Source organism: Lolium perenne, chromosome 4 (genome assembly GCF_019359855.2).
Source record: "Lolium perenne isolate Kyuss_39 chromosome 4, Kyuss_2.0, whole genome shotgun sequence".
NCBI lineage: Eukaryota > Viridiplantae > Streptophyta > Magnoliopsida > Poales > Poaceae > Lolium > Lolium perenne.
The window spans coordinates 63890284-63907281 of NC_067247.2; positions in this window are offsets into that span (position 1 = coordinate 63890284).

Here is a 16998-nt window from a genome sequence, read left to right on the forward strand (position 1 = left end):
GGCCGCTCCTTTGTATGCAGGGTGGACTACAAGATGTCTAACGACATGTCATCGTCTTTAGCAGGGAGAACATCATTTCGGTAGCAAATGGAAGACGCCGGAAATGTACGATATCCTTGCGCTGGACTAGGGATGGGGTGATTTCTGAATCTGGGCTCGTTCAGGAACACATATATGCGTTCTATAGAAATTTGCTAGGCACCTCGGCTCTTAGGGTGTGTGGCATGTCGCCGCTCACATGGGGTGTGGCGGGACGAGTGTCGGAGGACGAGAATGTTCAGCTGACCCTAACCTTTTCGGAATCTGACCTTGCGGAAATTGTGAAGGAGATGAAAACCGACACGGCGTCGGAACCAGACAGGTTCCTGGTGTTTTTTTTTCAAACGTTGCTGGCCTCTGGTAAGAGTACATCGGGTCATGCATATCCTTAATGATTTTGCGCTAGGGTGCATAGACATTGTCAGGCTCGATTTTGGTATCCTTTCTCTGATTCTCAAGGTTCCTAGCGCTGACTATGTTATAATCGAGAAGCACAATAAACGAAGAACGAAAAGTAAAACACTACAGGGGACATGAGATTTTAACGTGGAAAACCCTTGCAACACACAAGGGAAAAACCACGGGCGCCAGCCAGCAAAACTTCACTATTTCGGTGGTGTTTACAAACGCCGTGGGTGTATAATGATGCGACAAAACCCTAGCGGCGGCTTACAGGGAAATATATATAGACGGCCCAAGCCTACCGGCGACGGGCCTCGCTCCGCTCGTCAGAAGTTAGCCTCTTCTTGAAATTTGGATCACAATATAACAAACTCCATCTTGAGACAAATTCCTTGTAGCATGAACTTCAACAATCACCTGAATCAACAAAGAAAACACTTGCTGGCGCCAATAGCCACTTGGGCTAAACAGTCATACCAACCAAGCTTGAGCAAAGCTCAAACTTGGACACAGGGACAGGCTTAGTCATCATATCAGCAGGATTATCATGAGTACTAATCTTGCATACCTTCACTTTACCTTTTGCAACCACATCTCTGATTGTGTGGTACTTAATATCAATGTGTTTTGTCCTCTCATGGAACATATGATCTTTAGTAAGATAAATAGCACTTTGACTGTCACTGAACAACTGAATGCAAGAATTGTAGGATAACGTTGCATAGAAAACAAAAATTTTCCTACCGCGAACACGCAATCCAAGCCAAGATGCAATCTAGAAGACGGTAGCAACGAGGGGGTATCGAGTCTCACCCTTGAAGAGATTCCAAAGCCTACAAGATGAGGCTCTTGTTGCTGCGGTAGACGATCACTTGCCGCTTGCAAAAGCGCGTAGAAGATCTTGATCACGATCGGTTCCGGCGCCACGAACGGGCAGCACCTCCGTACTCGGTCACACGTTCGGTTGTTGATGAAGACGACGTCCACCTCCCCGTTCCAGCGGGCAGCGGAAGTAGTAGCTCCTCTTGAATCCGACAGCACGACGGCGTGGTGTCGGTGGCGGTGTAGAAGTCCGGCGGAGCTTCGCTAAGCAAACCGGACAATATGAAGTGGAGGAGCAAAGCTAGGGTTTGGGAGGGGGTGGCCGGCCACTCAAGGGGGGCGGCCAAGCTATGGTCTTGGGGTTGGCCGGCCCCCTCCCTTGGCCCCTCATTATATAGGTGGATCCCAAGTGTTGGTGTCCAAGTCTTCGAATAAGACCCGAAACCAAAACCTTCCATAGGAGGGGGAAACCTAGCCCAACTAGGACTCCCACCCAAAGGTGGGATTCCCACCTCCCATGTGGGGGGTGGCCGGCCCCCTATGGTGGAGTCCACTTGGGACTCCACCCCCACTAGGGCTGGCCGGCCATGGAGGTGGAGTCCCTTGTGGACTCCACCTTCCTTGGTGGTTTCTTCCGGACTTTTCTAGAACCTTCTAGAACCTTCCATAGAACCTTCCGCGACATTTTATTTCACATAAAATGACATCCTATATATGAATCTTATTCTCCGGACCATTCCGAACTCCTCGTGATGTCCGAGATCTCATCCGGGACTCCGAACAAATATTCGAACTCCATTCCATAATTCAAGTACTACCATTTCAACATCCAACTTTAAGTGTGTCACCCTACGGTTCGAGAACTATGTGGACATGGTTGAGTACTCACTCCGACCAATAACCAATAGCGGGATCTGGAGATCCATAATGGCTCCCACATATTCAACGATGACTTTAGTGATCGAATGAACCATTCACATACATTACCAATTCCCTTTGTCTCGCGATATTTTACTTGTCCGAGGTTTGATCTTCAAGATCACTCTATACCTTGTTCAACCTCGTCTCGACAAGTACTCTTTACTCGTACCGTGGTATGTGGTCTCTTATGAACTCATTCATATGCTTGCAAGACATTAGACGACATTCCACCGAGAGGGCCCGTGAGTATATCTATCCGTCATCGGGATGGACAAATCCCACTTTGTTGATCCATATGCCTCAACTCATACTTTCCGGATACTTAATCCCACCTTTATAGCCACCCATTTACGCAGTGGTGTTTGGTGTAATCAAAGTACCTTTCCGGTATAAGTGATTTACATGATCTCATGGTCATAAGGACTAGGTAACTATGTATCGAAAGCTTATAGCAAATAACTTAATGACGAGATCTTATGCTACGCTTAATTGGGTGTGTCCATTACATCATTCACACAATGACATAACCTTGTTATTAATAACATCCAATGTTCATGATTATGAAACTAATCATCCATTAATCAACAAGCTAGTTTAAGAGGCATACTAGGGACTTCTTGTTTGTCTACATATCACACATGTACTAATGTTTCGGTTAATACAATTCTAGCATGATATATAAACATTTATCATAAACATAAAGATATAAATAATAACCACTTTATTATTGCCTCTAGGGCATATCTCCTTCAGTCTCCCACTTGCACTAGAGTCAATAATCTAGATTACATTGTAATATACCTAACACCCATGGCATTTTGGTGTTGGTCATGCTTTGCCCTAGGGAGAGCTTTAGTCAACGGATCTGCTACATTCAGATCGGTGTGTACTTTGCAAATCTTTACTTCTCCATCTTCGATGTACTCGCGAATCGAGTGGTAACGCAGCTTGATATGCTTCAGCCTCTTGTGTGACCTTGGCTCTTGTGCATTGGCGATGGCACCCATGTTATCACAAAATGATTAATGGGTCCAATGCACTAGGAACCACACCGAGCTCTACAATGAACCTCTTCATCCATACCGCTTCGATGAAGCCTCTGAGCCGCTATGTACTCTGATTCTGTTGAAGACTTCGCCACCGTGCACCGCTTCGAGCTTGCCCAGCTTATCGCAGCACCATTCAATATAAACACGTACCCAGATTGTGACTTAGAGTCATCGGGATCGGTGTTCCAACTTGCATCGGTGTAACTTGTTACAACGAGCTCTTGGTCACCTCCATAACAAAGAAACATATCCTTAGTTCTTTTCAAGTACTTCAGGATATTCTTGACCGCTGTCCAGTGTTCCATTCCTGGATCACTTTGATATCTGCTAGTCAAACTAACAGCATGTGCTATATCCGGTCTTGTACATAGCATGGCATACATAATAGAGCCTACCGTCAAGCATAGGGATGTTACTCATCCTTTCTCTTTCTTCTGCCGTAGCCGGTCCTTGAGTTTTACTCAATACCTTGCCTGGTAACATAGGTAAGAACCCTTTCTTACTTTCGTCCATTCTAAACTTCTTTAGAATCTTGTCCAGATATGTACTCTGTGATAGCCCTATTAGGCGTCTTGATCTATCTCTATAAATCTTGATGCCTAATATATATGATGCTTCACCAAGGTCTTTCATTGAAAAACTATTATTCAAATATCCCTTAACACTGCTTAATAGTTCTATATCATTCCCGATCAATAATATGTCATCTACATATAATATCAGGAATGCTACAGAGCTCCCACTCACTTTCTTGTAAATACAGGCCTCTCCATGACACTTTGTATAAACCCGAAGTCTTTGATCACCTTATCAAAGCGTCGGTTCCAACTTCTTGATGCTTGCTTCAGTCCATAGATTGAACGCTGAAGTTTGCATACTTTGTCGACATTTTTAGGATCGACAAAACCTTTGGGTTGTACCATATACAACTCTTCCTCAATGTCTCCATTAAGGAACGCCGTTTTGACATCCATCTCGCAAATCTCATAATCGAAAAATGCAGCTATTGCTAACAAAATCCTCACAGATTTTAGCTTCGCTACGGTGAGAAAGTCTCATCGTAGTCAACTCCTTGAATTTGTCGGAAACCCTTTGCGACAAGTCGAGCTTTATAGACAAAGTAATATTACCATCGGCATCTGTTTTTCTCTTGAAGATCCATTTATTCTCGACAGCCTTTCGGCTATCGGGTAAGTCTACCAAAGTCCATACTTTGTTATCATACATGGATCCCATTTCGGATTTCATGGCTTCTTGCCATTTGTTGGAATCTAGGCTCATCATCGCTTCTTCATACGTCGCAGGGTCCTCATCATTGTTATCTACAATCATGACATTTAGACAAGGATCATACCAATCAGGAGTGGCACGTTCCCTTGTCGATCTGCAAGGTTCAGTAGTTTCCTCGTTCGAAGTTTCATGATCATTATCATTAGCTTCCTCTCGTTGCCGGTGTAGGCGGTACAGGTACAACTTCCAGATTGCGCTACTCTGATCAACGAGTATAGATTCATCAATCTCATCGAAGTTCTACTTGTCTTCCAGTCACTTCTTTAGTGAGAAATTCTTTCTCAAGAAAGGTTCCGTTCTTAGCAACAAAGATTTTGCCTTCGGATCTGTGATAGAAAGTGTACCCTATAGTTTCCTTAGGGTAACCTATGAAGACGCATTTCTCCGCTTTGGGTTCTAGCTTGTCCGGTTGTAACTTCTTTACATAGGCTTCGCAACCCCAAACTTTCAGGAACGACAGCTTAGGTTTCTTATTAAACCACAATTCATACGGTGTCGTTTCTACGGATTTTGATGGTGCTCTATTTAAAGTGAATGCGGCTGTCTCTAATGCATAACTCCAAAATGATAACGGCAAATCAGTAAGAGACATCATACTACGAACCATATCTAAGAGAGTTCGACATTACGACGTTCCGGACACACCGTTTCGTTGAGGTGTTCCCGGTGTCAATTGTGAAAGTATTCCGCATTTCTTTAAATGCATGCCAAACTCATAACTCAGATATTCACCTCCACGATCAGATCGTAGAAATTTGATCTTCTTGTTACGTTGATTTTCTACTTCACTTTGAAATTCCTTAAACTTCTCGAAAGTTTCGGATTTATGTTTCATGAAATAGATATACCCATATCTACTCAGATCATCTGTGAAGGTTAGAACATAACGATAACCACCGCGCGATGCTACGCTCATTGGTCCACATACATCGGTATGTATGATTTCCAATAAGTCAGTAGCTCGCTCCATCATACCAGAAAATGGAGTCTTTGTCATTTTTCCCATTAGACATGCTTCGCATCTATCAAGTGACTCAAAGTCAAGTGATTCAAGTAATCCATCAGTATGGAGTTTCTTCATGCGTTTCACTCCAATATGACCAAGACGACAGTGCCACATATAAGTAGAATTATCATTAAGTTTAATTCGCTTAGCATCAATGTTATGTATGTGCGTATCACTACTATCGAGATCTAACAGAAATAAGCCATTCTTTTGTGGTGCTCGACCATAAAAGATATTATTCATAAAAATAGAACAACCATTATTCTCAGACTTGAATGAATAACCGTCTTGCATTAAACAAGATCCAGATATAATGTTCATGCTCAACGCAGGTACATAATAGCAATTATTTAGGCTTAAAACTAATCCCGAAGGTAGATGTAGAGGAAGTGTGCCGACTGCGATCACATTGACCTTGGATCCGTTTCCAACGCGCATCGTCACTTCATCTTTCAGCAGTTGTCGTTTTTTAGTTCCTGTTTCGAGTTACAAATATGAGCAACCGAACCAGTATCAAATACCTGGTACTAGAACGAGAACCAGTGAAATGAACATCTATAACATGTATATCAAATATACCTTCTTTCTTCTTCTTGACAAGGCCGCTCTTCAGATCAGCCAGATACTTGGAGCAATTATGCTTCCAGTGTCCCTTCTCCTTGCAGTAATAGCACTCAGCATCAGGCTTAGGGCCGTTCTTAGGTTTCATAGGAGGCGTGGCAGCTTTCTTGCCACCCTTCTTGAATTTTCCCTTAGACTTGCCCTGTTTCTTGAAACTGGTGGTCTTGTTGACCATCAACACTTGGTGCTCTTTCTTGATCTCAATCTCAGCAGCTTTTAGCATGCCAAAAAGTTCAGGTAACTCTTTGTTCATGTTCTGCATATTGTAGTTCATCACAAAGTTCTTGTAACTTGGTGGCAGTGATTGAAGGACACGATTAATCCCGATCATTAGGAATCACTATTCCCAAGTCATCGAGTTTCTTCGCATGCCCGGTCATGGCGAGCATGTGCTCACTAACGGAGCTGCCTTCTTCCATCATACAGCTGAAGAAATGTTTCGATGCTTCATAGCATTCCACGGCCGCATGAGTCTCGAATATAGCTTTCAGCTCATTCATCAACTCATGAGGATCATGGTGCTCAAAACGTTTTTGAAGATCGGATTCCATCGCACAGGATGGCACACTGAACTTGAGAGTACCGAGTTTTTCGAGTCGCGTAAACAGCTTTTACTTCATCGGATTCATCTTCTGCAGGAGGGTCACCTAGCGGTGCATCAAGCACAAATTGCAGATTTCCGCCAGAGAGGAAGATCCTCACATGACGGAACCAGTCGGTGAAGTTGCTACCGTTGCTCTTAAGTTTCTCTTTCTCTAGGAACTGATTAAAATTGATTGGGGACGCCATCTCTACAACATATATTTGCAATAGTTTAGACTAAGTTTATGACAAATTGAGTTCAAATTTTAATTCAACATAATTAAAAACCTAAGTGAACTCCCACTCAAAACAATATCCCTCGCATTGTCTTAGTGATCACACGAACCAAATCCACCGCACCTAAACCCGATCATCACGAGAAAAGGTGTGATTTCAATGGCGAACACTCAAAGTGTTCATCATATCAACCATATGATTCATGCTCTACCTTTCGGTATCACGTGTTCCGAGACCATGTCTGTACATGCTCGGCGCGTCCAGGCCACCTTAGTATCCGCATGTGCAAATCATCTTGCACCCGTTGTATGTACTTATCGAATCTATCACACCCGATCATCACGAGATGCTTCAAACGATAAGACTTAATAACGGTGCTACTAAGGATGAACACTTTATTATCTTGAGATTTTAGTGAGGGATCATCTTATAATGCTACCGTCGCGATCTAAGCAAAATAAGATGCATAAAAAGGATTAACATCACATGCAGTTCATATGTGATATGATATGGCCCTTTTGTTCTTGTGCCTTTGATCTTCATCTCCAAAGCACGGATATGATTTCCATCATCTTCGGGCATGATCTCCATCATCGTCGGCGTAGCACCAAGGTCAATGGCACCGTCTTCATGTTTGTCCTCCATGTAGCAACTATTACAACTACTTTGAAATACTACTTAACATGAAATTTAAAGACAACCATAAGGCTCCTGCCGGTTGCCACAATACAATAATGATCATCTCATACATATTCATCATCATATCATGGCCATATCACATCACCAAACCCTGCAAAAACAAGTTAGACGTCTCTAATTTGGTTTGCATATTTTACGTGGTTTAGGGTTTTCGAGAGAGATCTAATCTACCTACGAACATGAACCACAACGTTGATACTAATGTTTTCAATAGAAGAGTAAATTGAATCTTTACTATAGTAGGAGAGACAGACACCCGCAAAGCCTCTTATGCAATACAAGTTGCATGTCGAACGAGGAACAAGTCTCATGAACGCGGTCATGTAAAGTTAGTCCGAGCCGCTTCATCCCACTATGCCATAAAGATGCAAAGTACTCAAACTAAAGATAACAAGAGCATCAACGCCCACAAACCATTGTGTTCTACTCGTGCAACCATCTATGCATAGACACGGCTCTGATACCACTGTAGGATAACGTTGCATAGAAAACAAAAATTTTCCTACCGCGAACACGCAATCCAAGCCAAGATGCAATCTAGAAGACGGTAGCAACGAGGGGGTATCGAGTCTCACCCTTGAAGAGATTCCAAAGCCTACAAGATGAGGCTCTTGTTGCTGCGGTAGACGATCACTTGCCGCTTGCAAAAGCGCGTAGAAGATCTTGATCACGATCGGTTCCGGCGCCACGAACGGGCAGCACCTCCGTACTCGGTCACACGTTCGGTTGTTGATGAAGACGACGTCCACCTCCCCATTCCAGCGGGCAGCGGAAGTAGTAGCTCCTCTTGAATCCGACAGCACGACGGCGTGGTGTCGGTGGTGGTGTAGAAGTCCGGCGGAGCTTCGCTAAGCAAACCGGACAATATGAAGTGGAGGAGCAAAGCTAGGGTTTGGGAGGGGGTGGCCGGCCACTCAAGGGGGGCGGCCAAGCTATGGTCTTGGGGTTGGCCGGCCCCCTCCCTTGGCCCCTCATTATATAGGTGGATCCCAAGTGTTGGTGTCCAAGTCTTCGAATAAGACCCGAAACCAAAACCTTCCATAGGAGGGGGAAACCTAGCCCAACTAGGACTCCCACCCAAAGGTGGGATTCCCACCTCCCATTTGGTGGGGTGGCCGGCCCCCTATGGTGGAGTCCACTTGGGACTCCACCCCCACTAGGGCTGGCCGGCCATGGAGGTGGAGTCCCTTGTGGACTCCACCTTCCTTGGTGGTTTCTTCCGGACTTTTCTAGAACCTTCTAGAACCTTCCATAGAACCTTCCGCGACATTTTATTTCACATAAAATGACATCCTATATATGAATCTTATTCTCCGGACCATTCCGGAACTCCTCGTGATGTCCGAGATCTCATCCGGGACTCCGAACAAATATTCGAACTCCATTCCATAATTCAAGTACTACCATTTCAACATCCAACTTTAAGTGTGTCACCCTACGGTTCGAGAACTATGTGGACATGGTTGAGTACTCACTCCGACCAATAACCAATAGCGGGATCTGGAGATCCATAATGGCTCCCACATATTCAACGATGACTTTAGTGATCGAATGAACCATTCACATACATTACCAATTCCCTTTGTCTCGCGATATTTTACTTGTCCGAGGTTTGATCTTCAGTATCACTCTATACCTTGTTCAACCTCGTCTCCTGACAAGTACTCTTTACTCGTACCGTGGTATGTGGTCTCTTATGAACTCATTCATATGCTTGCAAGACATTAGACGACATTCCACCGAGAGGGCCCAGAGTATATCTATCCGTCATCGGGATGGACAAATCCCACTGTTGATCCATATGCCTCAACTCATACTTTCCGGATACTTAATCCCACCTTTATAGCCACCCATTTACGCAGTGGTGTTTGGTGTAATCAAAGTACCTTTCCGGTATAAGTGATTTACATGATCTCATGGTCATAAGGACTAGGTAACTATGTATCGAAAGCTTATAGCAAATAACTTAATGACGAGATCTTATGCTACGCTTAATTGGGTGTGTCCATTACATCATTCACACAATGACATAACCTTGTTATTAATAACATCCAATGTTCATGATTATGAAACTAATCATCCATTAATCAACAAGCTAGTTTAAGAGGCATACTAGGGACTTCTTGTTTGTCTACATATCACACATGTACTAATGTTTCGGTTAATACAATTCTAGCATGATATATAAACATTTATCATAAACATAAAGATATAAATAATAACCACTTTATTATTGCCTCTAGGGCATATCTCCTTCAAGAATTATCTCCACAAAGCTCATCATATAAACCTTTCAGCCAAACAACCTCTTTACCTACCTCAGCAATAGCCATGTACTCAGCCTCAGTAGTAGATTGTGCAACAGCATCCTGCAAAGTAGCCTTCCAGCTAACAGCACATCCACCAACAGTAAACACATAACCTGTGAGGGACCTTCTCTTATCCAAATCGCCAGCATAATCTGAATCCACATATCCGGCGAGCCCCTCACCTATCCTGCCAAACCTCAAGCAAGCTTTTGATGTGTCGCGAAGGTACCTGAAAATCCACTGAACAGCTTTCCAATGTTCTTTACCAGGATTAGCCATGTATCGACTGACCAAACTCATAGCATATGACAGATCAGGACGTGAACAAACCATGGCATACATCAAGGAACCAACAACACTAGAATAGGGAACTCGAGACATGTACTCAATATCATCTTCAGAGCTAGGACATTGCAAAGTTGACAACTTGAAATGAGAAGAAATAGGAGTAGTAACTGACTTTGCATCATGCATATTAAAACGATGAAGAACTTTCTCAATGTACTTTTCCTGACTAAGAAACAACAAACTAGACTTTCTGTCCCTTTTAATTTCCATGCCTAGTATTTCTTAGCAGGACCAAGATCCTTCATCTCAAACTCACTACTTAATTGATTCTTTAAAATAGTGATCTCTTTCATGCTCTTGGCAGCAATCAACATATCATCAACATATAGCAGCAAATAAATAGGTGATCCATTAACAAACTTGATATACACACAACTATCATACTGAGATCTCTCAAAATCATGTGTAAGCATAAATGAATCAAACCTTTTATACCATTGTCGTGGCGACTGTTTCAGACCATAAAGGGACCTCTTTAATTTGCAAACAAGATCCTCCTTACCAGGCACAACATAACCTTCAGGTTGGTCCATATATATCTCCTCCTCCAACTCACCATGCAGAAAAGCTGTCTTTACAATTAGCTGCTCAAGCTCAAGATCATGCATAGCAACAATACCAAAGAAAGCACGAATAGAACTATGCTTCACAACCGGGGAGAAAACATCATTATAATCAACACCTGGAATTTGACTGAAACCTTTTGCTACTAACCTTGCCTTAAACCGTGGAGGTTCATTAGGAGACAAACCTTCCTTTCTTTTAAATATCCACTTGCAGTGGACAGCCTTCTTTTGTTTAGGCAAGTGCACAACATCCCATGTGCCATTCTTCTCAAGCGATTGCATCTCTTCTTGCATCGCACCTACCCACTTCTCTTTATCAACCGAAGCAATGGCTTCAGTATATGTAGCTGGTTCAATATCATGCTCCACCTATTCAGCACAACTCAAAGCATAATCAACAATGTCACATTCTTGAATTAATCGAGTAGGAGGTGCAATATTTCTCTTAGGGCGGTAAGCAGCAATAGACCGTCCTTGTCGCTAAACAATAGGTGGTGAAGGTGGAACATCATTATCATCATTGTTGGTTTCAGGAACCACATTTTCATTCTCCTTTGCGTGCTCCACCTGCACGCCAATTCTGTGCTGCTCATCATTAGAAACATCAGGAGAATCAATAGCATCAGAAATATCAGTAGACGGACTATCATTAAACATAACCGCCTCATTAAAAACGACATTCCTGCTCAACACAATTTTCTTAGTTTCAGGATTCCATAATCTATATGCCTTAACTCCTGAACTATAACCAAGGAAGATGCACTTAACAGCCCTTGGCTCCAACTTTCCATTATCAACATGAGCGTAAGCAGTGCAACCAAAAACTCTCAAATCTGAATAATCAGCAGGCGAACCAGACCATACCTCAATTGGAGTTTTCTTATCAAGTGGAACAGAAGGTGACCTGTTGATGAGATAACATGCGGTGGAGGCTGCTTCAGCCCAAAAACTTCTATGCATCTTTGCATTAGACAACATGCAGCGAGCCCTCGAAATAATGGTCCTATTCATGCGTTCAGCCACGCCATTCTGTTGAGGGGTGTACGGAATGGTATGATGTCATACCATCCCATCATTGCTGCAAAACTCATCAAATTCTTTTGAACAAAATTCCATACCGTTGTCAGTATGGAGTATCTTAACCTTCTTTTCAGTTTGGGTTTCTACCATAACTTTCCACTTCTTAAAAGCATTAAAAACATCAGATTTATGTTTCAGGAAATATGGCCACACTTTCCTTGAGTAATCATCAATAATAGTAAGCATGTAATTAGCACCACCATTAGAAGTTCTACGGGACGGACCCCAAACATCAGCGTGTACATAATCTAAAATGCCTTTGGTGGTATGAAAGGAAGCATTAAATTTTACTCTTTTATGCTTACCAAAGATGTTGTGCTCACAGAACTCAAGCTTACCTAAATCGCAGCCATCAATTAGCTCTCGCTTTGCCAATTCTGCCATGCCAAGCTCACTCATATGTCCAAGACGCTTATGCCAAAGGTTAGTCTTACTAGATTCATCAGAACTAACAGCAGCAACAATACCAGGCAAAGTGCTACCTCTAAGGACATATAATTTCATAGAATTCATATCACCAATCATAATAATGAGAGAACCTGATGATACCTTCAAAAGTTTGTTCCCACCTTTGTACTTGTACCCGTCACAATCAAGGGTACTCAAAGAGATCAAATTCCTCGCCATGGAGGGTATGTGTTTCACTCCTGTCAACGTCCGTGTCATCCCATCATGGGTCTTGATCTGAACAGAACCAATGCCAACAATGCTGCACTGGTTATCATTCCCCACACGCACAAAATCTCCACTCTGCACAGACTCATAAGAACTGAACCAATCTTTGTTACAGCAAATATGAAACGAACATGCAGTATCAAGAATCCAATCATCATCACGTGAAACACATGCAGCCAAGACAGCTAAGCAATCTCCATCAGAACTATCACTACCATCATTACCAGCAACAACATCAGCCTCACCCTTATCGGTGACAACGGCAGCCTTACCAATACCATCATTATTTTTCGGTTGGTAAGTTCCGTTCCTTTTCTCCTTGTTCTGCAGCTTCCAACAATCATTAATATTGTGGTTAGATTTCTTACAATACCTGCAGAACTTGTCACGTCCTTTGGAGTTTGAGCGACCTCTGTCTCCCTTGCTCTTATCTCTGTTGTTGTGGTAGTAGTTATCTCGCTGCTCAGGCCTGCCACTGACCTCTAATGACTCCGCCTTGGAGGACGAACTTTCAGCCTGCACCATAGATTTCATTTTCTCCTTTTGTTGGAGAGCATCATAAACTTCCGCGAGAGTTAGTTTGTCGCGGCTCAATAATATGGTGTCACGAAAATTACTCAAAGAATTAGGCAGCGAGCATAAAAGAAGAAGACCTAAATCCTCATCCTCATACTTAACTTCTATAGACTGCAAATCAGAAACAATCTCTTTCCAGGAAGATTGGTGATTCATTTTACCGAACCTCCCTCTTGCAACTTATGCGAGAACAGCTTCATCTTCACGTGCAATCTGCCCGTGAGATTCTTGGACAAACAGATCTCCTCTAGTTTGACCCATAACTCGGCGGTAGTTTTCTCCTGCAGCACTTCCTGGAGAATATTATTGGACAGATGGAGTTGAATCAACGATAAAGCCTTATGGTCTTTCCGCTTCTCCGCATCGGTCCAGGCATCCTTCGCTTTCTCGCCAAAAGCATCGATCGCTTCATCCAGATCTGAAGATTGGGTGAGAATCGCCCTCATCTTCACTTGCCACAAAGCAAATCTCGTGGTGTAGTCCAGCTGCGGTAGATCGAACTTCAGTGACGACATCTCGTAAACCCTAGATCCAAAGAACACGGGCTCTGATACCAATTGTTATAGTCGAGATGCACAATAAACGAAGAACGAAAAGTAAAACACTGCAGGGGACACGAGATTTTAACGTGGAAAACCCTTGCAACACACAAGGGAAAAACCACGGGCACCAGCCAGCAAAACTTCACTATTTCGGTGGTGTTTACAAACGCCGTGGGTGTACAATGATGCGAAAAAACCCTAGCGGCGGCTTACAGGGAATATATATAGACGGTGGCAACGATCCGTACCGCCCAAGCCTACCGGCGACGGGCCTCGCTCCGCTCGTCAGAAGTTAGCCTCTTCTTGGAATTTGGATCACAATATAACATACTAGATTACACAGTTTTGTCCCATTGCGTTGATTATTGCGATCTTCAAAATCATATCCAAAGCCTATGACACACCTTGAACCGATTTCTCACCATGTTATTAGCCTAAATCAAACTGCATTCATCAAAGGGAGAAACATTTAGATGGCTCGCTGCACTGATCGAAATTCTTCATGAACTGAGAGCAAAGAAACTTGGAGGGATCCTTCTAAAGCTTGATTTTGAAAAAACTTATGACCACGATATGCCGGGTTTAAAAATAAACTTAACAAGAGCGCAGTGATTGTCATGGGGTTGTCGGACGAGGAACAACTCAGTATCGCAAACATACTGAATTGCAAAAGGGGGGCTTTCCCCTTCATGTATCTCGGCCTTCCTATTTCAGACCACAAACTCTCCATTGAGCAATGCTTGTTCGTGGTGCGCACGTTAGGGGACAAGAACGAGCCATGGCTCCGCAAGCTTCTCTCCTGCCGATTTTTTCGATGGGCCTTTTTTTGCTACAAGATGGGATTCATGCCAGGTTCGATTCTCTTCGGTCCAGATTCTATTGGGAGGGGTCGGGATCGAAGAGGAAATACCGCCTTGTTAACTGGCCCACGATTTGCAGACCTAAGGCTATGGGAGGTCTTGGGCTGCTTAACACTAAGAAAATGAATATTGCCCTGCTTGCCAAGTGGATTTGAAGGCTGTGCCAGGAAGAAGATACCATCTAGGCTAGGATCTTAGGAGCTAAATACTATGATGCTAACAACTTGTTCCAACGTTCGGGACACGGGGGCTCCAAATTTTGGAAGAATCTACACAAAGTAAAACACTATTTTGCTCTGGGCGCTAAATTTATCGTCGAGGAAGGGAGCCGAACCCGTTTTTGGATGGACTGGTGGATTGGCGATGCCCCTTTAAAAGACTCCTTTCCGCTCTTGTTCGCCAACTACGATCCCCCCTCGTTGTTTGTCTCCTAGGAAGGGCTCCCTGGATAGGGAGGGCTTGGTACAATGGCGTGCGTTGTGTAGCATTGTTGATGATGTGGTGCTTGTCCTAGGTCCGGATCAGGTTAGGTGGCATCTTGAAAACTTGGGCTGTTTATCGATTAAGTCGTTATATGCCAAACTATCGCATGGGCGATGGTGTCACACTTTAAAGACGTTTGAGGCGCGGCAGTACCACTTAAGATTAAAATTTTCTCCCGGCAACTGATTCTCGATAAACTCCCCTCCAGTTTACAGGTTGCTACCTGCAATGGACCTTCGAATGGCAGCTTTGCGTTGTATGGGGCACCAGAGGATGCTGATCACATCTTCTTCATATGCTCTTTAGCGTCGTTTGCGTGGAGTGTGTTGTGCCAGCTACTGGGGTGTAACTTGCGGCTAGCCGATTTTGCCCGATTCCACCATATTGTGTCAAGCTTGACTAGGTACCTGCGTAGATTGCTTTTTTGGGTGCTTTTCCTCGCGTAGTCTTCGGCACTTTGGCAGCTACCCAACAAGCTCACTATTGGAAAGAAAGTGCCTAACCATCCCACTGACGTTTTTTACAAAATTGTATTGTTCTTGCATCTGTGGAGTATAAACTCCAAGACTATTGACCAGGAGGGCATCTGCTAGATGATCAATGAACTTCACGAGTTGTACTTCGCCGTGAGGACAAGGCCATGAGCCCTAGGTCGTCTCCTTTGCGTCGCATGTTTGGTGTAGTTGGTTTTGGTCGGGTTGGTGCCGTCCCATTCCTTCGAGTTGGTTCAGTGTTGTTGCGTTTTTCTATGTTGTTCTTTAGTTTGGTTGGTTTGGCTAAGCTATATGCTGCAACATGTTTGTTATACTCGTTGGAACCTTATGTGGCTATATTAATTTAAAGTTGGGATTTTATGCCTTTTATCTAAAAATAAAAAAACACTTTATTAATATCGAGACCCGTTAAATTAGTTTTTTAGACTCAGTTTCTCGAAGAAGTTCATAGAGGTTAGTGTGTGCGTACGTGTGTTTTTAGGGTTGAGTGTATGTTCATATTTATGAGTGTTTGTATCATGTTTGGCAAGAAAATAATTGCTTGAATATGGATGGAAATGCTTGTTGGGTAGCTCTTGTTGTCCTCTTTCCAACAAAATTAGTTTCGTGCCGATCGGAGTTTCCAATCTCTAGATATTGCAGTTTTAATTTTGACTCTGTTTTGAAAAGAAAAGAAAATGAGGTTGGTACCGGGCCGGTGCCACCGCACCTGGTACCGCTTGCGGTACTGGGGATGCTCCCCCCACATGCAGAACCCCCTGCACTCACGTGGCCGAAGAACGGCACCAGCACCGGTACCAATGCCGGTGGTACCGGGCCACTCGGGCCGGTGGTACCGGGCTACTTGTGCCAGTGGTACAGGGCCTCCCCCGCCGGTAGTACCGGGCCGCACTGCCGGCACTGCCAGGCCGCGAGACCGCGTCCCAGGCTATCGCCTGCTCGTCCAGTGATGTCGCTCGCTCGGCCCAGCTCGCTCCTGGCTGCCTCCCGCCCGCTGGCCTCGCTAACGCGCCCGCGCAGGCCGTTGCCCCGCGTGCATGCCGAGCTTGCCCACCTGCAAGCGTTGCTTGATTGCTTTGTTGATTGCTGCTTGCTGCGCTCGAGTGGTACTACGGCCTTGGAAGGCCAGTAGTACAGGCCCATGCCGCTGCCAACCCCCAACAGGCAGAATTTCTAGCCCCCCTATTTAAAGCCTTTTCTCTCTTTTGGACTGCTTCTTCTTCCTCCCTCCTCTCAAACTCTCCTCTCCACCATTGTTGTTGACTTTTTGTGAGATTGATCTATCTCTCCTCATCCAATGATTATTTCATCTATTTGAGAGAAAGTTTGAGTAGATCTAGATCCCGCACTTTGACCAAACCAAATCATCTCTTTGTGAGTAAATATTTGGGATCTAG